Source organism: Camellia sinensis, chromosome 6, assembly GCF_055761805.1.
Source record: "Camellia sinensis isolate YWXY chromosome 6, ASM5576180v1, whole genome shotgun sequence".
Classification (NCBI taxonomy): domain Eukaryota; kingdom Viridiplantae; phylum Streptophyta; class Magnoliopsida; order Ericales; family Theaceae; genus Camellia; species Camellia sinensis.
In genome coordinates, this window is record NC_138966.1 from 135,231,308 (window position 1) to 135,259,027 (window position 27,720).

The window sequence follows — 27,720 nt, forward strand, 5'->3', positions numbered from 1 at the left end:
TTGGGCAGTCGGGCGCGGGTCGCGCGTGTTTGGACTGGCACGCTGGTCAGTGTGTTGGGCCGACCGTGTCGCTGGGTTTGCATGTTGGGCTAACTGTATTGATGTGCTAGGCCGCGCCTATGGCTTTGGGCTGCTTGGCTCGACCTGCGGCTCAGGGTTGTTGGGCTGCGCCTTGTTGGAACTGGATTGGACTGCAAACAGATTTGGCCCAATCTGCTTTTTTTTTAATAATTAAGCCCAAAGCCACTGATTTCCTTGCAGTTTTTCTAATTTTTGGCTCTTTTGGCTTTAGCCCAATTGTTTGGTCTATTAAATTAGAAGATGTAATGGCTCTTTTGCTCCGGTTATCTTCTCCGGTGGAGGTAGGAGACCACACACTGTAAGTTGAATTTTGTGGATGAAATTTTCTCCATCTTTCACAACGAATTTCTCCGTTGTGATCAAAATTCTGAGAAGAACAAGATGGTGCTAATTTGGAGACACAATTTGAACCGAAAAATATTTTATAAAGTTTCTTCCAATGGTATAATTTGGCCTCACTTTTGGCAAGGTTCGGAACAATAGCACCACCAACGGTTATTTTCTTTGGATAGTTTTCTGGGAATACAACACGTCAATGTTGTGAAACCCGGACCGGGCCAGCCAGTCGAACCGGGAACCGGGCCTTGTTTCGGTTCAGTCAATCCCCTAGAACCGGAGTAAGAGGAAAACCGGCCTAGAAATGGAAAACCGGGAGACCCGGCGGTCGAACCGGTGATTTTTTATTTTCTTTCTTTCTTTCTTATATATATACTAGGGTATGCCCGTGCCTAAAGGCACGGTGAAACTATTATTGGAATGAAAATGTAATTGGAATAATTTTAAGATTTTAAACAAACAATAAAATGTAAGTCTCACAACACAGAAACATATAATAAAAATCAGACGAAATACGCCAACCAATGCTTTGCAATAGAAAAAAAAATAAAAAATAAATAAATAAATTAAGCACACCAGTTTGTGCTCTGCAATACAAAGAAAATGCCAAATAACAAATTAAGCACATCAACCAATATTCTACAATACAAAAAAAAAGGACATATAACAAATTAAGCACGTCAATCAATGCTCCATAATAGAAAAAAATAACAAATAAATAAAGCACACAGCTGTGCTTTGCAATTCAAAAAAAAAATGATAAAAATTGTGAAATGAACAATTATTTTAAAAGATTAATACGTACACAATCCAATCCTATATTAAAAGCAACACCCTTCTTGCTAAAAATATATAAGAAAGCAAAAATTCAAATTCAACAAAAAAGAGAAAATATGATTGCTAATTCAAGAGCATATTAGGAAGAAAAAAGAAAAAAGACTATATGACCGAGTGAATAATTCAAATGAATATTATATAACATACATCTAAACTTAGTTATAAATTGCACATGGATAAAAGGCTTTACAAAACTAAAATTCACATTGATAGGAAACTTTACAAAATCTAGATCGTAGCTAGCATATGTACTCTTTTCACAAAAATAAATATGATTTTCAAACTTGTTCTTTCTTAGAATTCGTAGGAGCGCCTCATCACTTTCCAAAAAGTCTTTGTATCAACTTCTATGTATCCCCAATGAGGAGCATGCACAACAATCTAGTAATTTATGAAAATAAAAAAGTTAGTATATTAGTAGAAGAAAATTTATATAAATATCAAAACACTCTTAGCATTTCTTTCTTGAAGAAATTGAAACTATAAATACAAAAGAAATAGAGGTAAAAAAAAATTGAAATGTATGCATGTAAGAAAATGAGTAAAAAGAGTCAATATTACAGTTTGACATAGGTCTCCATCCATCAGAAAAGAGCATTTTGTTATCAGGAAATTAGATAAAAAATAATGAAAAGAAAAGAAAATTGACTTCAACTTATAAGAAAGGTGTATTTTTTTTTTGTTCAAATAAATTAAAAAGAAAACAACTTACGTGACCAAAAATGGTAATATTGTCCATAATTAGAGGTTGAAGGTCAATGGTGTCTCAACCTGAAAGTGTCTGGTTATGTAAATTAGACAAAGATAACTGTAAGAAGGCAGAATGAGGTTTAATAATGTAGTTAGCAACCTACTTTAAGAAGTTCATTTGTGCATGAATATGACAAATGGAGAAATTGAACCGCCTAAAGGCACGGTGTAAATTATGTTAGTATCAAAATGTAGTTGTAATTTATACGCATCATGTTGAAATTTGTAGAGTCTGTAGCATTTTTTGATTTTTGATAAAAAACACTAAAATAGCTGGAACTAAAGAACTTTTAACAATTTTAGTAGCAAATCGGATAATAAAATATAAAAATTAATTTCAAAGAGAGGGTTACAATAAAGATGAGAAGAGCAAGTACACAAACAGATTGAAAAGTGAAGAATAAGAGCTATGTACAGTACAAAATAAAAAGTATACTCGTGCGTAATGACACGATGTAGTTGAATACAAATGTAATTTATCAAAATGTAGTTGAATACAAATGTAATTTATCAAAATGTAGTTGAATACAAATGTAATTTATCGAAAAACGTACCAAAAACTTAAGACATTGAGAAATATAAAGAAGTTTCACTTCTTCCTCAAGCTCTCTAATGTGAACCTATTAAGCAAATTTAAAGCAATGATTCAGATATATAGGACCACAAACACAATGCTTCATATACAAATTACCATATATGTAAATAAAGAAATTAAATTAGAAGTGATTTTCTACTTTGAAGCACTCTTACTGCAATTGAAACCTTCTTAGATGCATATCAATACCAAAAACAATTGAAAAAACTAACTCAAAAAAAATAAATATATCCAAAAGAATCACGATAAACAAAATACATCTTTTAGAAATGAAGGAGCACCAAATCCAAAATTAGTAGGAGCACTTCTCAAAATAATAATAATAATCATAAAAATTATAAGAACATTACCCCAAAACAAAACCCACTACTCACATCTGCTGTGCACCACAACTCATTATCATTCTGCAAATCACCATTGAATAATGTCCCAGATAAAGCTTAAGTAAATACAAAAGTATTCAATAAATACAAAAAATATTTTGTCTAATTTGAAACTATGAGTAAAAATATGCCCATCTATTTTAGTTCCAGCTTAATGTTAACAGTCAGGTTAACCTTAATGTTCACATTAACCCATTTAAAGTTAACAATCCTCAACCCATTTGACTAACATGAAATAAAAATGGGTGTTAACATGAAACCAATTTTTTCCTTTACCCCAATTGGATTTGATAAAGGGCGAGACTTTGTTGATGATGGTGGGGATGATGGGATGGAAAAAAAAAAAAACAAAGTATCCAAATTTGTAGGGAAAAGATAAGTTAATTACTAATTCTATTCACAGATAAATTCAGCACTAACAAAGTATCCTAATTTCTAAAATTTTGGGCTGAGATCTAAGTACCAAAAATTGGAAAAGAAATTTTAAATCACAGTAAGGAAAAGGAATGACAATTGGTAATTATGATCAATGAGATTGTAAAAATAAAAAATGAATGAGAATGACTTTATCTCCATTCAATTGGTCATTTTTGACAATTGCTTTTCGCGTACAAAAAGCCTAAGTTCAAGTTGGATTTGTTTTTGTATAATTTTTTTTTTAATTCTGACCCATAATTTATTTGTTTAAGGTTTCAATCTTGTTCTGATTTTTTTTTTAATGCATTCTCTCAGCTAAATTAATAATGTCCACTCTTAAAAGGATGCACATCATATTAATAAAAAAAATTTATTTATCAAAAAAAAAAAAAAGGATGCACATCATTAGACAGTTATGAATTTTTATGATGAAAATTGCCAATGTTTGTGGTGTGTGTTAAAGTCAATTTGTGGTAAAATTATAAATTGCAAATTTATTGTGTGTGCACCAATAAAAAAATATTATATTTATGACAAAATATGTTTTAGATGCAGTTTAATCTCGGTTTTTTTTTTTTTTCCTTCTTTTGTGTGTGTGTAAATTCCATTGAAACATTTTAACAAACACTTAATAAGCAAAGAATATAGAATGGTTATCAAACATTTTAGTAACAACCAAACGATAATAAGGACACAACAACCATTCAATAGAGTAACACAATACAATAGTCCCACAAATTCCTACTAAATCAAAGTAAATGGGTTTCGTGGAATCCAACTAACTCTTCATATATGTGTGTATATATACATAGATAATATATATGCATAAGAAAAGTCAACAAAACCCATAAAAATATACCCAAAATCCTACATGCATCTAGAAAAAAAAAAAAAGAAGGGGAAAATCCTTACAGTTTGATTTTGGAACAAAAAAAATTGTAATCTCAATATATATATATATATACACACACAATAATCCCCATTTGATTTGATAGAGAGGGAGACTTTGTTGGTGATGGTGGGGACGATGGGATGAAAAAAAAAAAAAACAGAGTATCCAAATTTGTAGGGTCACCCATAAGTTAATTAGTGATTCTATTCACAAATAAATTCAGCACTAACAAAGTATCCTAATTTCTAAAATTTTGGGTTGAGATCTAAGTACCGAAAATTGGAAAAGAAATTTTAAATCACAGTAAGGAAAAGGAATAGGAATTGGCAATTATGATGAATGAGATTGCAAAAATAAAAAATGAATGAGAATAACTTTATCTCTATCCAATTGGTCATTTTTGACAATTGTTTTTCGTGTACAAAAAACCTAAGTTCAAGTTTGATTTGTTTTTGTATAATTTATTTTTTTAATTTTGACCCATAATTTATTTGTTAAAGGTTTCAATCTTGTTCTGATTTTTTTTAATGCATTCTCTCGGCTAAATTAATAATGTCCACTCTTAAAAGGATGCACATCATATTAAAAAAAAAAAATTACTTATCAAAAAAAAAAGAAAAAGGATGCACATCATTAGACAGTTATGAATTTTTATGATGAAAATTGCCAATGTTTGTGGTGTGTGTTAAAGTCAATTTGTGGTAAAATTATAAATTACAAATTTATTGTGTGTGCACCAATAAAAAAAATATTATATTTATGACAAAGTATGTTTTAGATGCCGTTTAATCTCGGTTTTTTTTTCTTCTTTTGTGAGTGTGTAAATTCCATTGAAACATTTTAACAAACACTTAATAAGCAAGGAAGATAGAATGGTTATCAAAAATGTTAGTAACAACCAAACGATAATAAGGACACAACAACCCTTCAATAGAGTAACACAATACAATAGTCCCACAAATTCCTACTAAATCAAAGTAAATGGGTTTCGTGGAACCCAACTAACTCTTCATATATGTGTGTATATATACATAGATAATATATATGCATAAGAAAAATCAACAAAACCCATAAAAATATACCCAAAATCCTACATGCATCTAGAAAAAAAAAAAAGGAAAAATCCTTACAGTTTGATTTTGGGAAAAAAAAATTGTAATCAATATATATTTATATGTGTGTATATATGTGTGTATATATATATATATATTGTGTTCTGATTTATAGAGCCAACGATGCTCATGAAAGGAAGAAGGGTAAATCATCAATTCTCTGTCTGTTCTTTGATTCTATGTTTTTTTTGATGATTTTGTGATCTGGGTTTGTTTAATTTTATATCTGGATTACAGCTATTCATCGATCTTCCCTCTGTTTTTGTTACATCATTGTTTTCAATTTTGTGTTGCTCCAGATTACAGCTATTTTGATTGTTTTTTTTTTTTTTTTTGATTTGATGTTTCAAATTTTCAACAATGGGAGTTATGGTTTCTTCTAAAACATTTATTCCTTTTATTTCAGTTTGAAATTTGAAATACAATTCTATACCGTTTTTTTTCCTTCTCTATATTACGGGTCATTTTTTCACTCTATCTAATTTTTTGGCTTGCTAATCAAACAACACTTGTTAACTGGTTGTTGGCCTAGGTGTGTTTGTTTGTTTGTTTGTTTGTTTGTTTGTTTTTTTTTGATTGAGCCTAGGTGTGTTTGTTTACAATCCCTTTTTCCCTAAACAAATCATTTTTTCCCATTACAATCATTTTTTGTTTGCTAGGCGAGAGGGAATCATATCCAGTATATCTCTTTCAAGCTGTTTGATTTTTTCCCATTACAAATATATATACATACACACAATGATTTTTACACAATAGAAGAGTTAATAATATATATACATACACAATGATTTTCCCTCTGTTTTTTAATGCATTCTCTCGGCTAAGTTCCAGTTTAATATATATATATATATGATTTTTCTTACATATATATACACACATATATAAAGAGTTAGTTGGGTTCCACGAATCCCATCTACTTTGATTTTTATTAGTGGGACTGTATCGAGTTACTCTATTGAATGGTTGTTGTGCCATTTTTTTAATGTTTGATAATCATTCTATCTTCCTTGCTTATTAAGTGTTTGTTAAAATGTTTCAATGGAATTTACACACACACAAAAAAAGAAAAAAGAAAAAAAAAACCGAAATTAAACTTCATCTAAAACATACTTTGTCATAAATATAATTTTTTTTTTTTTACTGGTGCACACACAATAAATTTGCAATTTATAATTTTACCACAAATTGACTTTAACACAAACCACAAACATTGGTAATTTTCATCATAAAAATTCATAATTGTCCAATGATGTGCATCCTTTTTTTTTTTTTTGATAAATAAACAAATTTTATTAATATGATGTGCATCCTTTTAAGAGTGGACATTATTAATTTAGCTGAGAGAATGCGTTAAAAAAAAAATCAGAACAAGATTGAAACCTTAAACAAATAAATTATACAAAAACCAATCAAACTTGAACTTAGGCTTTTTGTCAAAAATGACCAATTGGATAGAGATAGAGTCATTCTTATTTATTTTCTATTTTTGCAATCTCATTGATTATAATTGCCAATTCTCATTCCTTTTCCGTAATGTGATTTAAAATTTCTTTTCCTATTTTCGGTACTTAGATCTCAGCCCAAAATTTTAGAAATTAGGATACTTTGTTAGTGCTGAATTTATCTCTGAATAGAATCACTAATGAACTTATGGGTGACCCGACAAATTTGGATACTTTGTTTTTTTTTTTTCATCCCATCATCCCCACCAAAGTCTTAATCTCTATCAAATCAAATCAAATCAAATGGGGGTTATTGTGTGTATATATATTGATTACAGTTTTTTTTTTTTTCCAAAATCAAACAGTGAGGATTTTCCATTTGTTTTTTTTGTATATGCATGTAGGATTTTGGGTATATTTTTATGGGTTTTGTTGATTTTTCTTATGCATATATATTATCTATGTATATATACACACATATATGAAGAGTTAGTTGGGTTCCACGAAACCCATTTACTTTGATTTAGGAGGAATTTGTGGGACTATTGTATTAAGTTACTCTATTGAATGGTTATTGTGCCCTTATTATCGTTTGGTTGTTACTAAAATGTTTTATAACCATTCTATCTTCCTTGCCTATTAAGTGTTTGTTAAAATGTTTCAATGGAATTTACACACTCAAAAAAAAAAAAGAAAAAAAACCGAAATTAAACATCATCTAAAACATACTTTGTCATAAATATAAATATTTTTTTTTTACTGGTGCACACACAATAAATTTGCAATTTATAATTTTACCACAAATTGACTTTAACACACCACAAAACATTGGTAATTTTCATCATAAAAATTCATATCTGTCTAATGACGTGTATCCTTTTTTTTTTTTTGATAAATAAACAAATTTTATTAATGTGATGTGCATCCTTTTAAGAGTGAGCAATATTAATTTAGCCGAGAGAATGCATTAAAAAAAAAATTAGAACAAGATTGAAACCTTAAACAAATAAATTATGGGTCAAAATTAAAAAACTAAATTATACAAAAACAAATCAAACTTGAACTTAGGCTTTTTATACACGAAAAGCAATTGTCAAAAATGACTAATTGGATAGAGATCAAGTCATTCTCATTCATTTTTTATTTTTGCAATCTCATTGATCATAATTGCCAATTCCCATTCCTTTTCCTTACTGTGATTTAAAATTTCTTTTCCAATTTTCGGTACTTAGATCTCAGCCCAAAATTTTAGAAATTAGGAATACTTTGTTAGTGCTGAATTTATTAGTGAATAGAATCACTAATTAACTTATGGGCGACCCTACAAATTTGGATACTCTGTTTTTTTTTTTTTCCATCCCATCATCCCCACCATCACCAACAAAGTCTCACTCTCTATCAAATCAAATGGGGGTTATCGTGTGTATATATATATTGATTACAATTTTTTTTTCAAAATCAAACTGTAATGATTTTCCCTTTCTTTTTTTTTTTCTAGATGCATGTAGGATTTTGGGTATATTTTTATAGGTTTTGTTGATTTTTCTTATGCATATATATTATCTATGCATATATACACACATATATGAAGAGTTAGTTGGGTTCCACAAAACCCATTTACTTTGATTTAGTAGGAATTTGTGGGACTATTGTATTGTGTTACTCTATTGAAGGGTTGTTGTGTCCTTATTATTGTTTGGTTGTTACTAGCATTTTTGATAACCATTCTATCTTCCTTGCTTATTAAGTGTTTGTTAAAATGTTTCAATGGAATTTACACACTCACAAAAGAAGAAAAAAAAAACCGAGATTAAACGGCATCTAAAACATACTTTGTCATAAATATAATATTTTTTTTATTGGTGCACACACAATAAATTTGTAATTTATAATTTTACCACAAATTGACTTTAACACACACCACAAACATTGGCAATTTTCATCATAAAAATTCATAACTGTCTAATGATGTGCATCCTTTTTTTTTTTTTTTTTGATAAATAAATTTTTTTTATTAATATGATGTGCATCCCTTTAAGAGTGGACATTATTAATTTAGCCAAGAAAATGCATTAAAACAAAAAATCAGAACAAGATTGAAGCTTTAAATAAATAAATTATGGGTCACAATTAAAAAAATAAATTATACAAAAACAAATCAAACTTGAACTTAGGCTATAGCGATCCCGGGTTTACCCTTGTTGAACAGTGATCCGGACATGTGTCCGTGGATGCTAGTAGTTGATTATTATCTTGTTTACATCCTTTCTTACTTTGTATTTGAGTTATAGGATGTGTTGAGCAGGTTTGTTACAGGTTGGTTGAGTTTAGAAACCAAAACTAGTTGCCCAGATTTTGACCTGTCCACTCGTGCGGGGGTGTTGGCGCTCGAGCGGGAATTGCACCCATCCAGTATTTCCTGTGCAGTGTTGGACGCTCGAGCGTATGGTTAGCCGCTCGAGCGGGGTTGTGTGAGTGCCGCTCGAGCGGGGAGTTGGAAGCTCGAGCGGAGACCTGGTTCTGTAAAAAGTTCTGGGAGTGTGCATCCGCCGCTCGAGCGGGATGGTTGACGCTCGAGCGGGAGTCTGTGAGTGACGCTCGAGCGGGGAGTTGGACGCTCGAGCGGGGCGACTGGGTTTAAGTTCCGTGTTTTGACTTTTCAAATCACTTTTTCACTTTCTCTTCTCTCTCCTACTTTTCCAAAAACACCATTGTTGAGCCTTTCACTCTAGAACTCAACCTTCTCTCTAGGTTTTGATCTAGTAGGAGTGATTTGCTCATCTTTGGCCTTTACAAAAAAGTTGTTGATCGTCGAGGGCTACATTTTAATTTGAAAATTTCGGGATTTGGAGCACGTTGGGTTTTGTCATCTTCTCCTTTGGGGCTCCGAATTTGAGGTAGGGATATCCTACTCCTCTCTATGGATTTTGTCTTTAAATTTTGGTATTTTGAGATGTTGGGGTTGGTTTGATAATTGTGTGAAAGTTTGGGGCTTTTGTGCTATTTTACAAAAGTTGGGGTTTTATTTATAATAAACCTAGATGCATGTTTGGTATAGAGAAATGGAATAAATGTTGAATCATTGATGAAAATGGGACCTAAGGGTTGTAATGTTAATTATGGAAAATGACCTAATTACATTGATTGATTAATTGAGATAATTAATTGTGAGAAATGAGGAAATGAAATGAAATTGTTGAGATTGGGAGTGCATGGGGTTAAAGGGTGTAGTTGAATTGTTTATCACACACCGAATTGAAATGTTGATTGAATATCCATTTGTGCATTTATTTTCTGTTTAAGAAATAACTGCTTTGGGCTATCGGTGGAGGATAGTCGTGATTGTTGTAGACAATGCATGATGATTAGGCAAACGGAAACTAATCAATGGAATGTGTCATGAAAATTGATGGTTGTTAGAATACATTAACTGTATGTATTGAGTGATTGTATATAGAACCAATGTGTTTGTATACGTTATGTGTAGAGGAGGAGATGGGGGATGTACTCCGCGGTTTAGGGGAAGATGGGGGATGTACCTCTAAACCGGATAGTGTTGGGAGAAGATAGGGGATGAACTCCGTAGATACAGCTTATATGCTTGTCTAGAGAAGTGAAGATAGAGCTTATATGCTTATCTTTGTGAAGTGTGGATACAGCTTATATGCTTATCTGTGAATGTGGGATATTGTTGTTATACATATCTGTTGGGAATGTGGATATAGCTTATATGCTTATCTGTGAATGTGGGATATAGTTTTATACATATCTGTTGAAATGATGATAGAGCTAACATGCTTATCTGTTGAAAAAGGGAAAATGAAAAGTAACTTGGACTCATAAGTCGTATGACATAAACACATGATTTATGTGAATGTATCAGTGTTGGCCATCTATCAATTGCTAATCTTTTAGTCATTGTTCATGGTTGGCTTAGTGTATTTCTACTAGGCTGTGGCTCACCCTATATGGGAATATCATTTTCAGGTATAGGTAGCATACCACCTCCAAGGACATAGCTTGGGAGGCTAGAGGCGGATATACTTTTGTCGTTTTACTTTTGACGTATTACATGTAAATTCAAGCCAAGGGCTTAACGTGTAAATGAGTTAGTACTCTTTTGTTGTAATCAAGTGTTAACTTGGAAAGCTGTAAGCCCAAGGGCATTTTGCTTTTGTTGTTAACATGTAATACTTTTGTAATAAAACTCTGATGAATAGAAGAATGTGGTTATTTCATATGTTAATGAATGTTTTATTTTGAGGGCGTTACATAGGCTTTTTGTACACGAAAAGCAATTGTCAAAAATGACCAATTGGATAGAGATAAAGTCATTCTCATTCATTTTTTATTTTTTCAATCTCATTGATCATAATTGCCAATTCCCATTCCTTTTGCTTACTGTGATTTAAAATTTCTTTTCCAATTTTCGGTACTTAGATCTCAGCCCAAAATTTTAGAAATAAGGATACTTTGTTAGTGCTGAATTTATTTGTGAATAGAATCACTAATTAACTTATGGGTGACCCTACAAATTTGGATATTTTGTTTTTTTTTTTTTTCATCCCATCATCTCCACCATCACCAACAAAGTCTCACTCTCTATCAAATCAAATGGGGGTTATTGTGTGTATATATATATATATATATATTGATTACAATTTTTTTTTCCCAAAACCAAACTGTGAGGATTTTCCCTTTTTTTTTTTTTTTTCTAGAAGCATGTAGGATTTTGGGTATATTTTTATGGGTCTTGTTGATTTTTCTTACGCATATATATTATCTATGTATATATACACACATATATGAAGAGTTAGTTGGGTTCCACGAAACCCATTTACTTTGATTTAGTAGGAATTTGTGGGACTATTGTATTGAGTTACTCTATTGAATAGTTGTTGTGTCCTTATTATCGTTTGGTTGTTACTAAAATGTTTGATAACCATTCTATCTTCGTTGCTTATTAAGTGTTTGTTAAAATGTTTCAATGGAATTTACACACTCACAAAAGAAGAAAAAAAAACCGAGATTAAACTGCAACTAAAACATACTTTGTCATAAATATAATATTTTTTTTATTGGTGCACACACAATAAATTTGCAATTTATAATTTTACCACAACTTGACTTTAACACACGCCACAAACATTGGCATTTTTCATCATAAAAATTCATAACTATGTAATGATGTGCATCCTTTTTTTTTTTTTTTTGATAAGCAATTTTTTATTTATTAATATGATTTGCATCCTTTTAAGAGTGGACATTATTAATTTAGCCGAGAGAATGCATTAAAAAAAAATCAGAACAAGATTGAAACCTTAAACAAATAAATTATGGGTCACAATTAAAAAAATAAATTATACAAAAACAAATCAAACTTGAACTTAGGCTTTTTGTACACGAAAAGCAATTGTCAAAAATGACCAATTGGATAGAGATAAAGTCATTCTCATTCATTTTTTATTTTTGCAATCTCATTGATCATAATTGCCAATTCCCATTCCTTTTCCTTACTGTGATTTAAAATTTCTTTTCCAATTTTCGGTACTTAGATCTCAGCCCAAAATTTTAGAAATTAGGAACACTTTGTTAGTGCTGAATTTATTTGTGAATAGAATCACTAATTAACTTATGGGTGACCCTAAAAATTTGGATACTCTGTTCTTTTTCTTTTTTTTTTCTTTCATCCCATCATCCCCACCATCCCCAACAAAGTCTCACTCTCTATCAAATCAAATGGGGGTTATCGTGTGTATATATATATTGATTAGAATTTTTTTTTTTCCAAAATCAAACTGTAACGATTTTCCCTTCTTTTTTTTTTTCTAGATGCATGTAGGATTTTGGGTATATTTTTATGGGTTTTGTTGATTTTTCTTATGCATATATATTATCTATGTATATATACACACATATATGAAGAGTTAGTTGGGTTCCACGAAACCCATTTACTTTGATTTAGTAGGAATTTATGGGACTATTGTATTGAGTTACTCTATTGAATGGTTGTTGTGCCCTTATTATCGTTTGGTTGTTACTAAAATGTTTGATAACCATTCTATCTTCCTTACTTATTAAGTGTTTTGTTAAAATGTTTCAATGGAATTTACACACACACAAAAGAAGAAGATAAAAAAACCGAGATTAAACTGCATCTAAAACATACTTTGTAATAAATATAATATTTTTTTTTTGGTGCACACACAATAAATTTGTAATTTATAATTTTACCACAAATTGACTTTAACACACATCACAAACATTGGCAATTTTCATCATAAAAATTCATAACTGTCTAATGATGTGCATCCTTTTTTTTTTTTTGATAAATAAATTTTTTTTATTAATATGATGTGCATCCTTTTAAGAGTGGAGATTATTAATTTAGCCGAGAGAATGCATTAAAACAAAAAATCAGAACAAGATTGAAACCTTAAACAAATAAATTATGGGTCACAATTAAAAAAATAAATTATACAAAAACAAATCAAACTTGAACTTAGGCTTTTTGCACACGAAAATCAATTGTCAAAAATGACCAATTGGATAGAGATAAAGTCATTCTCATTCATTTTTTTATTTTTGCAATCTCATTGATCATAATTGCCAATTGCCAATTCCCATTCCTTTTGCTTACTGTGATTTAAAATTTCTTTTCCAATTTTCGGTACTTAGATCTCAGCCCAAAATTTTAGAAATTAGGATACTTTGTTAGTGATGAATTTATTTGTGAATAGAATCACTAAATAACTTATGGGTGACCCTAGAAATTTGGATATTCTGTTTTTTTTTTTTCATCCCATCATCTCCACCATCACCAACAAAGTCTCACTCTATATCAAATTAAATGGGGGTTGTTGTGTGTATAAATATATATATTGATTACAATTTTTTTTTTCCCAAAATCAAACTGTAAGGATTTTCCCTTTATTTTTTTTCTAGATGCATGTAGGATTTTGGGTATATTTTTATAGGTTTTGTTGATTTTTCATATGCATATATATTATCTATGTATATATACACACATATATGAAGAGTTAGTTTGGTTCCACGAAACCCATTTACTTTGATTTTGTAACGCCCTCAAAATTAAACCCATTAAATATATATACTATCAACATGCAATGTTTAAAAGGAAACGATTCATTATAACATTCATCAGAGTCTTACTAAATAAAAGCATTACATGTAACATCAAATGAAATGCCCTACAGGCTTACATCTTTCCAAGCCAACACTTGGACACAAAAGTATGAGTTCTAACTCAAATACAAATAAAGCCCTAGGCTTGAGTGTTTACATGTGCTAACAAATAAAACAAATAACTGGAAATAGTCTTCAAAATCCAAGTCCTTCCAAGCTAAGTTCTTGGAGGTAGCTTATCACCTGAACCTGAAAATGATGTTCCCATATAGGGTGAGCCACAGCCCAGTAGAAATATACTAAACCAAATATAAGCAATGAATAAAGCTATAGCATTCAATAGATGATTAACCTAGATAATCAATTATATCATTAAACTGTCTCATGACACTAATGTCTAAGTCACGTTTTACTTTCCACATTATCAATATGGCTCAGAACCTGGCCAAACTTACAACAGTGAACTATGTATATATCATATTCACATTCTTCCAATGTCAACAAACAAATGAGACTCAGGCTCAAATCAAAACACTTCATACTTCCAGTTTGATACACATTTTAGTGCTGTATCAATAAAAACACTTCAATATAAATAAGCACACATAAAAGTGATGCTAATGGAGTCCATCCCCTATCTCCTCCCAAACAAAATCCGGTTTAGAGGTCTATCCCCTATCTTCTCCTAAACCGTGGAGTACATCCCCTATCTCCTCCCACACAAAACAATGTATGTAAACACATAACCTATACAACACACAATTAGGAATGGCAACGGGCCGGGGCGGGGCCGGGGACCCCCCTCCCCGTCCCCGATCCCCGAAGGTTAAAATATCCCCGTCCCCGTCCCCGATCCCCGGCGGGTGAAACTCATCACTCCCCATCCCCGTCCCCAACGGGGATCGGGTTTCCCCGACCCCGAAAAATCCCCGAGGTTTTTTTAATTTTTTTTTATTTTGTTCAAGAACAACAAAGCAACATAGCAGATCTGAGTACCAACAATCATCATCAACAGATTTAAATTAAAAAAACAATTAATCTGAAAAAAAAAATGTTTTCATTATCATCAACAGATTTAATTTATAAAAAAAAAAATCTGAAAAAAAAAAATATATACATAATCATCATCTCAATCAACAGATTTAAACTAAAAACAAAAATTTTAAAAAAAAATAGATGTACCAACAGATTTGATACAGATCTAACAGTAACAGATCTGATCTGAGAGACCGTGGCTGTGGCGAGATCAACGGCGGCTGTGGCGAGATCAACACAGGTATTAGCGGCTGTGGCTGTGGCTGTGACCGGCGGCTGTGGCTATGGCGAGATCAACGGCGGTGGTGGGACACGCCGACTGTGAGAGTGAGAGAGTTGAGAGAGAAGAACGAGAGGGTGAGTGAGAAGAACGAGCGGCTGTGGCGAGATCAACGGCAATGGTGGGACACGCCGTCGCCGACTGTGAGAGAGAGTGAGTTGAGAGAGAAGAACGAAAGGGTGAGTGATAGAGTTGAGAGAGTGATAGACTTGAGAGAGTGAACTCAGATACATATAATGATATACTTAGATATATATTATAATACAACTAGTGAGTGATCTTTTAACACAGGTATTAGCGGGGAAATTTCGGGGCGGGGCCGGGCCGGGGCCGGGGCTCAGGAGCCTATCCCCGTCCCCGGCCCGAAATTGATCGGGGAGTGATTTTTTAATACCATCCCCGTCCCCGTGGGGATATTTTTCGGGGAAAAACCACTTATTTCGGGGTCGGGGGATCGGGTCCCCGTCGGGCCGGGTTTAAATTGCCATCCCTACACACAATCAATACACATAATGTCTGTATTAATTCAACAGTCAAAATTGATGACTTAATCAATGATTAGTTTCAGTTATCCCTAATCCACATGCAGTGTCTACAACAATCACGACTATCCTCCACCGATATCCCAAAACAGTTATTTTTAGACTTGGAAATAAATAACTCAACAATTAAATGGACGGGTGATTTAAATTAACCAACTACCCCATTTAATCAATAAATTGCTCAACCTCATGAATTTAACTAGTTTCCCCAATGTTCCTTAAATTAAATATACAATTCAATTTATTTAAACAACTAGGGTTTTTCCCAAAATTACCAAAATACCCCCAACCTATTAAAATGCCAGAACTTAGAACAAAACGTATACATTGGAGTAGGAAATCCCTACCTCGAAGGAAATAACCCGAATGGAGAAGACGGAGATGATGACCCAAAACCAAAGTGCTCTGAAACTACAAACTCTCAGATTAAAACGAAGCTCTCGACTCACTCTATCTTTTTAATAAAGCAACTAGGGTAGAAACACCCTAAAAGGTGATGAAACCTAAGAAACAAGGTGAGTAAAGGGAGAGAAAACTCGGAACTAGGGTTTTAGGATCAAAAGAATGTGAAAAAACGTTTTAAAAACCGCTGCTGCGTATATAAACCCAACAGGCTCGCTCAAGCGAACACTTGGTCGCTCGAGCGACCAGACACACGGAAACCTCGCTCGAGCAAAGAAAAGCTCGCTCGAGCTAGCAATGCAATGCTTCAGGTCTGCAACCCAGCAGCACACTCGAGCGACAGAATTCTCGCTCGAGCGAGGAACTCGAAAACATACACCTCGCTCGCTCGAGCGAAGAAAATCTCGCTCGAGCGAAGAAACACTGCCCTCAGGTCTATACTAGACGCAATCGTTCGCTCGAGCGAAGCAAAGCTGGATCGAACCAGAAGACACAAAATACAACCCTCGCTCGAGCGACCAAATCCTCGCTCGAGCGACCAACCCAAAAACTGGACAGCAACACTTGGTTTCCAAACCCAACCAACCTGAAACAACCCTGCCCAACACATCCTATAACTCCAAATGAGAAAAATAAAGGACGACAACAACAATTATACAATGACAAAATACACGGAACCTAAGTCCGGATACAATAATCAAATGGGAAAAGACCGAGGTCGCTATAACCTCCCCCCCTTAAAAGAATTTCGTCCCCGAAATTAAGCATAAGTTTTTGAAAACAGGTTTTTTTTTTTATTTTTTATTATTATAATATGACAATTCAATAGTACACAACTTGACCCAATACTGGTCATTTCATCTCTTTATCAAGAAGCATCTCACAATATATATATAACACAACATATATCTCAACCTGCATCACTATTATGCATTATTCCTTTCAATGTTAGCAATTCCCATATCATATTCAATTGCATGATATATACAACACATTCAACAATGTAATCAACATATGCAATGTTACACTAAACTTCTATAATGAAGCAAGTTTCAAGATACATCCATTTACCAAAACATACTCAATGTTTTACAACTTAAGACATATGTACAACTCTTAAGTTCAACAATATTACAAAATCTAAATACAAGATTACAAATCGATAAACATGTCTAGGTATTTTTCGCGAACTTCCAATTCACGTTCCCAAGTGGCCTCCTCCACTCCGTGATGTTTCCACAAAACTTTTACCAAAGGGATGGTCTTGCCTCACAAAACTTGATCCCGCCTATCCAAGACCCGAACCGGTCTCTCCTCATACGAGACATCCTTGTCAACCACTAAATCAGTCCAATCCAACACATGTGATGGATCCGGCTCATACTTCCGAAGCATACTCACATGAAACACGTCATGTACTCCGGACAACTGCGGTGGCAAAGCTAACCGATAGGCAGCCTCGCCAATCCTCTCAAGGATCTCAAAAGGACCAATGAACCGAGGGGACAACTTCCCGCTCTTCCCAAACCTCATCAATCCCCGTCTGGGTGATATCTTCAGAAAGACATGATCTCCCATGTCAAAACCAAAGGTCTCCTCCTACGGTCGGCATAAGATTTCTGACGACTCTGTGCTGTAACAAGCCTCTTACGGATCAGCTCAACTTTCTCCGTCGTTTCCCTCACCAACTCCGGGCCCAACAGAGGTGCATCACCCACCTCGGCCCAACAAACAGGAGATCTACACGGTCGGCCATACAAAGCCTCAAACGGTGCCATACCGATACTAGACTGGAAACTGTTGTTATAGGCAAACTCCACCAACGGCAAGTGCCTCTCCCACGACCCACTAAAGTCTAGAACACAACCTCGAAGCATATCCTCAAGGATCTGAATAGTACGCTCGGACTGGCCGTCAGTCTGAGGATGATAAGCCGTGCTAAAGGTCAACTTAGTGCCTAAGGCACTCTGCAAACTCTGCCACAACCTGGCAGTAAAACGAGGATCTCTATCTGAGACGATCGTCACTGGGACCCCGTGCAACCTCACTATGTCCCGAATATATAAGTCGGCCAGATGATCTACTGAATCTCTAACACGCATAGGAATAAAGTGCGCCGACTTAGTCAATCGATCTACAACCACCCAAACAGCATCACTACCCCACTGAGTCCTCGGAAGACCTACAACAAAGTCCATAGTGACATGCTCCCACTTCCACTCGGCAATAGGCAAGGGTTGTAACAAACCCGTTGGCCTCTGATGCTCGGCCTTCACTTGCTGACAAGTAAGGCACTTAGACACGAAAGCTGCCACATCTCTCTTCATACCCCGCCACCAAAACTGGCGACTCAAATCCCGATACATCTTAGTGCCTCCCGGATGCACCGCAAGGCGTGAATGATGAAACTCTCAGAGTACCTCCTCTCGACAAGACTCCGGCACAAACAGACGGTGTCGGTATCTCACACTCAGGTCGGGATACACCGTCAAACCCTTCTCAACCTTCCCACCGAAAATCTTCTCACGGAGGGATTCTACCTCAAGGTCACCCCTCTAAGCCTCTAACACTCGAGTCACGAGTGTAGGCTGTACAACAACAGAAAACAAAGCCGCAGCCTCAACGGATTTGCCCAGAAGTAAATCAAACTCCCCAAGTGCACCCAACATCTCTCATTCCCGGATGGCTATACTAGCTATGTCACTAATAGATTTCCTGCTAAGGGCATCGGCCACCACATTGGCTTTCCCCGGATGATAATGCAACTCGAAGTCATAATCCTCAATAAACTCCATCCACCTCCTCTGCCTCAAGTTCAAGTCTTTCTGTGTAAACAAATATTTCAGACTCTTATGATCCGAGAATACTTCGAACCTCTCACCATAAAGATAATGCCTCCAAATCTTCAAGGCAAATATCACAGCTGCTAACTCTAAATCATGCGTAGGGTAATTCTTCTCGTGGATTTTCAACTGACGTGAGCCATAGGTAACTACTTTCTCTTCTTGCATCAACACACAACCCAGACCCTCTTGTGAGGCGTCACAATAGACTGCATAACCCAACCCTCTCTCCGGAATAATCAAGACTGGAGCGGTGGTCAGTCTAACTTTCAACTCCCGGAACGACTTTTCACAAGTCTCACTCCATACAAACTTGACTCCCTTCCGAGTCAATCTAGTCAAAGGTGAGGCTAACCTGGAGAAATCCTTCACAAATCGGCGATAATACCCAGCTAACCCCAGAAAACTGCGGATCTCAAAGACACTCTTAGGCTGTGCCCAATCTTGCACTGCCTCAATCTTGGATGTATCAACAGACACTCCTTCCCCAGAAACTACATGGCCTAAGAACTTGACCTCTTCTAGCCAGAACTCACACTTCCCAAACTTAGCATAAAGCTTATGGGCTCTAAGTAACTCAAGCACCACTCTCAAGTGTTCCTTGTGCTTCTCCTCAGAAGGTGAATAGATAAGGATGTCGTCCACGAATACGACTACAAAACGATCTAAAAATTCCCAGAATATCCGGTTCATCAAGTCCATAAAAACTGTCGGTGCATTGGTGAGCCCAAATGGCATCACCAAAAACTCATAATGGCCATACCGCGTACGGAATGCCGTCTTCGGAATATCCTCCTCCCTGACTCTTAACTGATGATAACCCGATCTCAAGTCTATCTTCGAGAAACAACGGGAATCCTTCAACTGATCGAACAGGTCATCTATACGAGGCATAGGGTACTTATTCTTAACCGTAGCCCGATTCAATTTCCGGTAATCTATACAAAGTCTCAAAGCACCACCTTTCTTTTTAACAAAGAGGGCCGGTGCTCCCCACGGCGAAACACTAGGACGTATATAACCCTTGTCTAGTAACTCCTGGAGCTGAATCTTCAACTCAACTAACTCGGCTGGGGAAAAACGATAAGGTGCCATAGAAATCGGCGCCGTGCCGGGCACTAGGTCAATAGAGAACTCAATCTCCCGATGCGGTGGCAAACCAACAAGATCCTCGGGAAAGACGTCCGGGTACTCACAAACCACCCGTGGCAACACAATCTGAGTCTTATCACACTCACTACTCAAAAAGCTAGCAAGTAGACCACTAAGCTCACTCCGCCCTCGCGAATCATACCCCGGTGGCAAAACACTACCAACCCGGTCCCCCAGAAAATGGAAACACTCCCCGCTCACGGTACAACAAGTGACCCTCTGGCGGTAACAATCAATAACTGCCTGGTATGACGATAACCAGTCCATACCCAAAATAACATCGAAGCCCTTCATGGGCATAACTACAAAAGGAAACGGAAGTCTATGATAGTCGACCTCTATATCACAACCCCTAACACCTTGTTTCAAGATTAATTCACCCCCAAGAGGTGACACTACACAAATAGGAGATGCTAACTGTGCTAACTCCAACTCCAAAACAGATGCAAATGCAGCAAACACGAAGGAATGAGATGCACCCGTATCAATCAAAACACTAGCAACCGAGTTGCAAAACAAGAAGGTACCTCTCACAACTGATGGTGCCGGCACAAGATCCTGCGCGGTAACAGCGTACACGCGCCCAGACGACCTCTGATCAACATGCTCACCTCTAGGAGCATAAGATTGCCGCACCGACTGGGACGATGAAGCCCCCTGATTGGCCCTCGAGGCCTGACCTGATTGAGCTGGCTGCTGACCCTGAATCTGCCTCAAACCAGATGCACCAGGTGTGCCATCCAACTGCGGGCAATACCTCTTCATATGCCCTGGCTGACCACACTGATAACACGAGAGTGGCTGGCCTCTACCCTGACTCTGGCTCTGAGATCGAGCCGAAGATGATGCTGCTCTCTGCACTCCTCCCCTCTGAGGACAAACTGGAGACTTGTGGCCCAGCTGGCCACACTTGAAACAGGTAATGTCTCCCTGACTGCCTTTCCCCGAACTAGCACTCGACACAGGAAAAGTCGATCTAGAAAAGCTACCCTGAGACTGCTGAGAATTAAAACCCTTCTGTCTCCTACCATCACTCTGACAATCCTGACTCCTCTTGGAGCCCTTCTGTCCTTCCTCCTCCTCCTGCATCATGATTTCCATGTGGGCTGCAGCATCAACCATACGCCCATAATCCTGAATCATAGTTCCCCCAACTCTCAGCTTGAGGCCACGCCTCAGCTTCTTCTCAAACTCGATACAACGGCGTTCCTCAGACGCCACCAACTCAGGTGCAAACCTGGACAAGCTAGTAAATGCAGCTTCAAACTCGGCCACTGAAGAACTCGACTGCTTAAGCTGGCAGAACTGGTCTCTCAGCTTCTCCCTAACTGCTGGAGATAAGAACCTCTCCTGGAAAGCATTCACAAAAGCCTCACATGTACCTCCTATACGACCCTTAGTGAACTTCCACCACTGACCCGCATCCCCCTTCAGCTGGAAAGATGCCAAGGTCACCTTCAACCCCTCGTCTTCGATGCCAAGCATCTCAAACGTCTTCGTTGTCTGTTCGAGCCATTCATCTGCCTTAAGCAGCTCTTTAGGATCACCCACAAATTCATCCGGATTAGACCGGAAGAACTCCCTCTTCAGAAAGGAAGGTCCTGTATCCGCAACAACAACCCGAGCTTGATTCTCAGCTCTGAGAATGCCTACTGACTCCCTGAATGCCCCTGCTATCTCTCGGGCTAGAGCGCCCATAGCCTGCTGGCCTACTGGCGCGGCCACATTGGCTTGGCCAACTCCCTCCTGAACTGCCGGAATCTCCTCTGGCACAGGCACCTCCTGCCTACTCGGCCTACCACGCCTACCGCGTCCTCGTCCTCGTCCTGACATCCTAATAAAGGAAACAAAGACATTATGTGACGCCCCAAATTTTTTTTTTTTTTGAAACGTCATAAGATTTAAATAACAATAACTTGCTAGATAAAATTTTAACTACTAGTTAGGAACTTTTAAGTTCTTACAAAGCCAAAGTCCAACGACAGAATAAAACTACAAGTTCACACACAACGTCACAACATAGTTTAATCCTAATACAAGGGATAACAGGATTTTATTCTGACAAAATATTGACTCTAAGTCAGCCAAGGTTCGATATTGGCAGCAGCTCCAATTTCAGCCTCAGTCCCTTCTTCAACATAATCTGGCATGAAACGCCAGGGCAACAAAATATATGCCATGAGTTTTGCAACACAGTAAGAAAACGTAACCAACCTACCATTCTTTTTAAGAGACAAATAATAATATTCTAAACATGAGATAACAATATAATTATACACAGAAATTACAACCATTAGAATAATTTCAGTAATTTTAATAATTTAGGTGACACTCGAAATCTCACCAAACAGATTTAACTTACCAACCACTAAGCATGGCAACGGTTAATTTGAAACCCTCCCTTGGTCAAATATTTAAGTGTTACCAACCGTAACTACCAGGGATGCCCACGTCCGGAGTTATATACCCAAGTAGTGGCATCCGTGGTCTGCCCCAAGGAAATGGTCTGCCAGGGGTAAGCAACCTCCCTGTGTGCCACCTGCACATCCACCCTTATTCCAAAACCGAATACCGAAAAGGGTTCAAATAAGTCACGTGCTATCTTAGAGTTTCGCAACACAATTTACGTGAGAATTCTCAAAACCAGGGCTTACCCTGAACAACCGTGGTTAACCGTCAACTCTTAATGTAACGCCCTCAAAATAATAACATTAAACCCATCAGATAAGACACGCATCTTCATATAAACTAACCTCATTCCTTTCATTCATTAGAATTCCAAGACATAAGTATTACATGTTAACATCATAACAAAATGCCCTACGGGCTTACAGCTTTCCAAGTTAACACTTGGTTACAACAAAGAGTTCTAACTCGTTACACATTAAGCCCTTGGCTTGAAATTACATATAATACATCAAAAGTAAAACGACAAAACTATGCCCGCCACTAGCCTCCCAGCTATGTCCTTGGAGGTGGCATGCTTCCTGTACCTGAAAATGATATTCCCATATAGGGTGAGCCACAGCCCAGTAGAAATACACTAAACCAACCATGGACAATGACTAAAACATTAGCAATTGATAGTTGGTCAACACTGATACAATCACATAAATTACATATTTATGTCAACGACTTACAAGTCCCAATTACTCTTCATTTTCCCTTTTTCAACAGATAAGCATGCTAGCTCTATCATCATTTCCACAGATATGTATAAAAACTATATCTCACATTCAGATAAGCATAAAAGCTATATCCACAATCTCAACAGATATGTATATCAACAATATCCACAGATAAGCATACAAGCTGTATCCACACTCTACAACAGATATGTATATCAACAATATCCACAGATAAGCATACAAGCTGTATCCACACTTCACTTCACAAAGATAAGCATATGAGCTCTATCTTCACTTCTCTAGACAAGCATATGAGCTCTGTCTACGGAGTACATCCCCTATCTCCTCCAAATACCTATCCGGTTTAGAGGTACATCCCCTATCTTCCCCTAAACCGCGGAGTACATCCCCTATCTCCTCCTCTACACATAACGTATATAAACACATTGGTTCTATATACAATCACACAATACAAACAATTAATGTATTCTAGCAACTGTCAAGTTCCATAACACATTCCATTGATTAGTTTCAGTTTGCCTAATCAACATACATTGTCTACAACAATCACGACTATCCTCCACCGATAGCCCAAAGCAGTTATTTCTAAAACAGAAAATAAATGCACAAATGGATATTCAATCAACATTTCATTTCCTCATTTCTCACCAATTAATTATCCCAATTAATTAAACAATGTAATTAGGCCATTTTCCATAATTACTATTTCAACCCTTAGGTCCCATTTTCATCAATGATTCAACAATCATTCCATTTTTCTATGCCAAACATGCATCTAGGTTTATTATGAATGAAACCCCAACTTTTGGATAATTGCACAAAAGCCCCAAACTTTCACAAAATTACCACACCAAGCCCAACATCTCAAAATACCAAAATTTAAAGACAAAACCCATAGAGAGGAGTAGGATATCCCTACCTCAAATTCGGAGTCCCAAAGGAGAAGACGACAAAACCCAACGTGCTCCAAAACCCGAGATTTTCAGATTAAAAAGAAGCCCTCGACGATCAACAACCTTTTTGTAAAGGCCAAAGGTGAGTAAATCACTCCTACTAGATCAAAACCTAGAGAGAAGGTAGTATCTAGAGTGAGAGGCTCAACAATGGTGATTTTGGAAAAGTAAGAGAGAGAAGAGAAAGCAAAAAGTGATTTGAAAAGTCACAATTTCGGGACTTAAACCCAGTCTTCCGCTCGAGCGTAAAACACCCCGCTCGAGCGTCCACTCACAGACGTCCGCTCGAGCGGCCAACCTCCCGCTCGAGCGCAGAATGCACTCGCCCAGCACTTTTGCAGAACCAGGACTCCGCTCGAGCTCCCAACCCTACGCTCGAGCTCACAACACTGCACAACAAGATACTGGATGGACGTAATCTACGCTCGAGCGCCAACACCTCCGCTCGAGCGTACAGGCCAAAAATCTGGGCAACTAGTTTTGGTTTCTAAACTCAACCAACCTGTAACAAACCCGCTCAACACATCCTATAACTCAAATACAACGTAAGAAAGGATGTAAACAAGATAATGAACAACTACCAACATCCACGGACACATGTCCGGATCACTATACAACAAGGGTAAATCCGGGATCGCTATAACCTCCCCCCCTTAAAGAATTTCGTCCCCGAAATTAAACACAAGTTTTCAAAAACAAGTTTTCCTCCATTTTAAGCAATGTTATATTTTAACATTCAACAATTCGACCCATTACCGGTCATCCCATCCCTTTAACAAGAGACATATCACAATATGTAAACAACATATGTACTTTCAACATGCATCAACATTATGCACTATCCTTCCAATTTCAACAATATATTCAACAGATATAATGTTACATTCAACTTCCATATGAGGCAAGTTCCAAAACATACTTTCAATAAACCAAACATTCTCAATGTTTCACAACTTAAGACATATATAAAAGCTCTTAAGTTCAACAAAATGTAAAATTCAAATACAAGATTACATATCAATAAACAAGTCCGGATATTTCTCACGGACTTCCAACTCACGTTCCCAAGTGGCTTCCTCCACTCCGTGATGTTTCCACAAGACTTTCACCAAAGGAATGGTCTTGCCACGCAGGACCTGATCCCGCCTATCCAAGACCCGAACCGGTCTCTCCTCATACGAGGCATCCTCATCTACCTCTAAATCGCTCCAATCCAGCACATGTGATGGATCTGGCTCATACTTCCGAAGCATACTCACATGAAACACGTCATGCACCCCGGACAACTGCGGCGGTAAGGCTAACCGATAAGCAACCTCACCTATCCTCTCAAGGATCTCAAAAGGACCAATAAACCGAGGGGACAACTTCCCACTCTTCCCAAACCTCATCAGGCCTCGCCTAGGTGATATCTTCAGAAAGACATGATCACCTACCTCAAACGCCAAAGGTCTCCTCCTACGGTCGGCATAACTCTTTTGTCGACTCTGGGCTGTAACAAGTCTCCTACGGATAAGCTCAACTTTCTCCGTCGTCTCCCTAACCAACTCCGGACCCCACAAAGGTGCATCACCCACCTCGGCCCAACAAACTGGAGACCTACACGGTCGGCCATACAAGGCCTCAAACGGTGCCAAACCGATGCTAGACTGAAAACTGTTGTTGTAGGCAAACTCTACCAAGGGTAAGTGCCTCTCCCACGTCCCACTGAAGTCCAGGACACAACCCCGAAGCATATCCTCGAGGATCTGAATAGTACGCTCGGACTGCCCGTCAGTCTGAGGATGATAAGCCGTACTAAAGGTCAACTTAGTGCCCAAGGCACTCTGCAAACTCTGCCACAACCTAGCAGTAAAACGAGGATCTCTATCTGAGACAATCGTCACTGGGACCCCGTGCAATCTCACTACGTCCCGAATATACAAATCAGCAAGATGATCTACCGAATCTCTCACGCGCATAGGAATAAAGTGCGCCGACTTAGTCAACCGGTCTACAACCACCCAAATAGCATCACTACCCCGCTGAGTCCTCGGAAGACCTACAACGAAGTCCATAGTGACATGCTCCCACTTCCACTCGGCAATAGGCAAGGGTTGCAACAAACCCGCTGGCCTCTGATGCTCGGCCTTCACTTGCTGGCAAGTAAGGCACTTCGATACGAAAACAGCCACATCTCTTTTCATACCCCGCCACCAAAACTGGAGACCCAAATCCTGATACATCTTAGTACCTCCCGGATGCACCGCAAGGCGCGAATGGTGAAACTCTCGGAGTACTTCCTCACGGCAAGCCTCCGGTACAAACAAACGGTCTCGGTATCTCACACTCAGGTCGGGATACACCGTCAGACCCTTCTCAACTTTCCCACTGGAGATCTTCTCTCGGAGGGATTCTACCTCAAGGTCACCTCTCTGTGCCTCTAACACTCTAATCATAAGTGTAGGCTGCGCAACAACAGAAAACAAGGCCGCAGCCTCGACAGATTCGCCCAGTAGCAAATCAAACTCGCCAAGTGCTCCCAACATCACCCATTCCCGGATGGCTATACAAGCTACATCACTAATGGTCTTCCTACTAAGGGCATCGGCCACAACATTGGCCTTTCCCGGATGATAATGCAACTCAAAATCATAATCCTCGATGAACTCCATCCACCTCCTCTGCCTCAGATTCAAGTCTCTCTGTGTAAACAGATACTTCAAACTCTTATGATCCGAGAATACCTCGAACCTCTCACCATAAAGGTAGTGCCTCCAGATTTTCAAGGCAAAGATTACAGCTGCTAACTCTAGGTCATGTGTGGGGTAATTCTTCTCGTGTATTTTCAACTGACGTGAGCCATAAGCTACCACTTTCCCCTCTTGCATCAACACACAACCCAAACCCTCTCGTGAGGCATCACAATAAACCGCATAACCCAACCCTCTCTCCGGAATAATCAACACCGGAGCGGTGGTCAATCTAACTTTCAACTCTTGGAACGACTTTTCACAAGTCTTACTCCACACAAACTTGACTCCCTTCTGAGTCAGCCTAGTCAACGGTGACGCTAACCTGGAGAAATCCTTCACAAACCGACGGTAATACCCAGCTAATCCCAGAAAACTGCGGATCTCAAACACACTCTTAGGCTGTGCCCAATCTTGCACTGCCTCAACCTTGGATGTATCAACAGAAACCCCTTCCCCGGATACCACATGGCCTAAGAACTTGACTTCCCCCAGCCAGAACTCACACTTCCCAAACTTGGCATACAGCCTATGGGCTCTAAGTAACTCAAGCACCACTCTCAAGTGTTCCTCGTGCTCCTCCTTAGATGACGAATAGATAAGGATATCGTCCACAAAAACAACCACAAAGCGGTCTAAGA

General features: G+C 37.4%; 1 long non-coding RNA gene across 1 annotated transcript in view; it reads right to left on the bottom strand.

The window, feature by feature from the left end:
• Positions 1-1,373: 1,373 nt before the first annotated feature.
• LOC145792913 (uncharacterized) overlaps positions 1,374-27,720 on the bottom strand; it is a 57,885-nt gene continuing 31,538 nt past the window's right edge. The window contains exons 2-3 of the long non-coding RNA XR_014333106.1: positions 2,559-2,624; positions 1,374-1,635 (exon numbers count right to left, since the gene is read on the bottom strand). This is a non-coding gene — a long non-coding RNA (uncharacterized LOC145792913). The remainder of the gene's footprint in view (positions 1,636-2,558; positions 2,625-27,720) is intronic.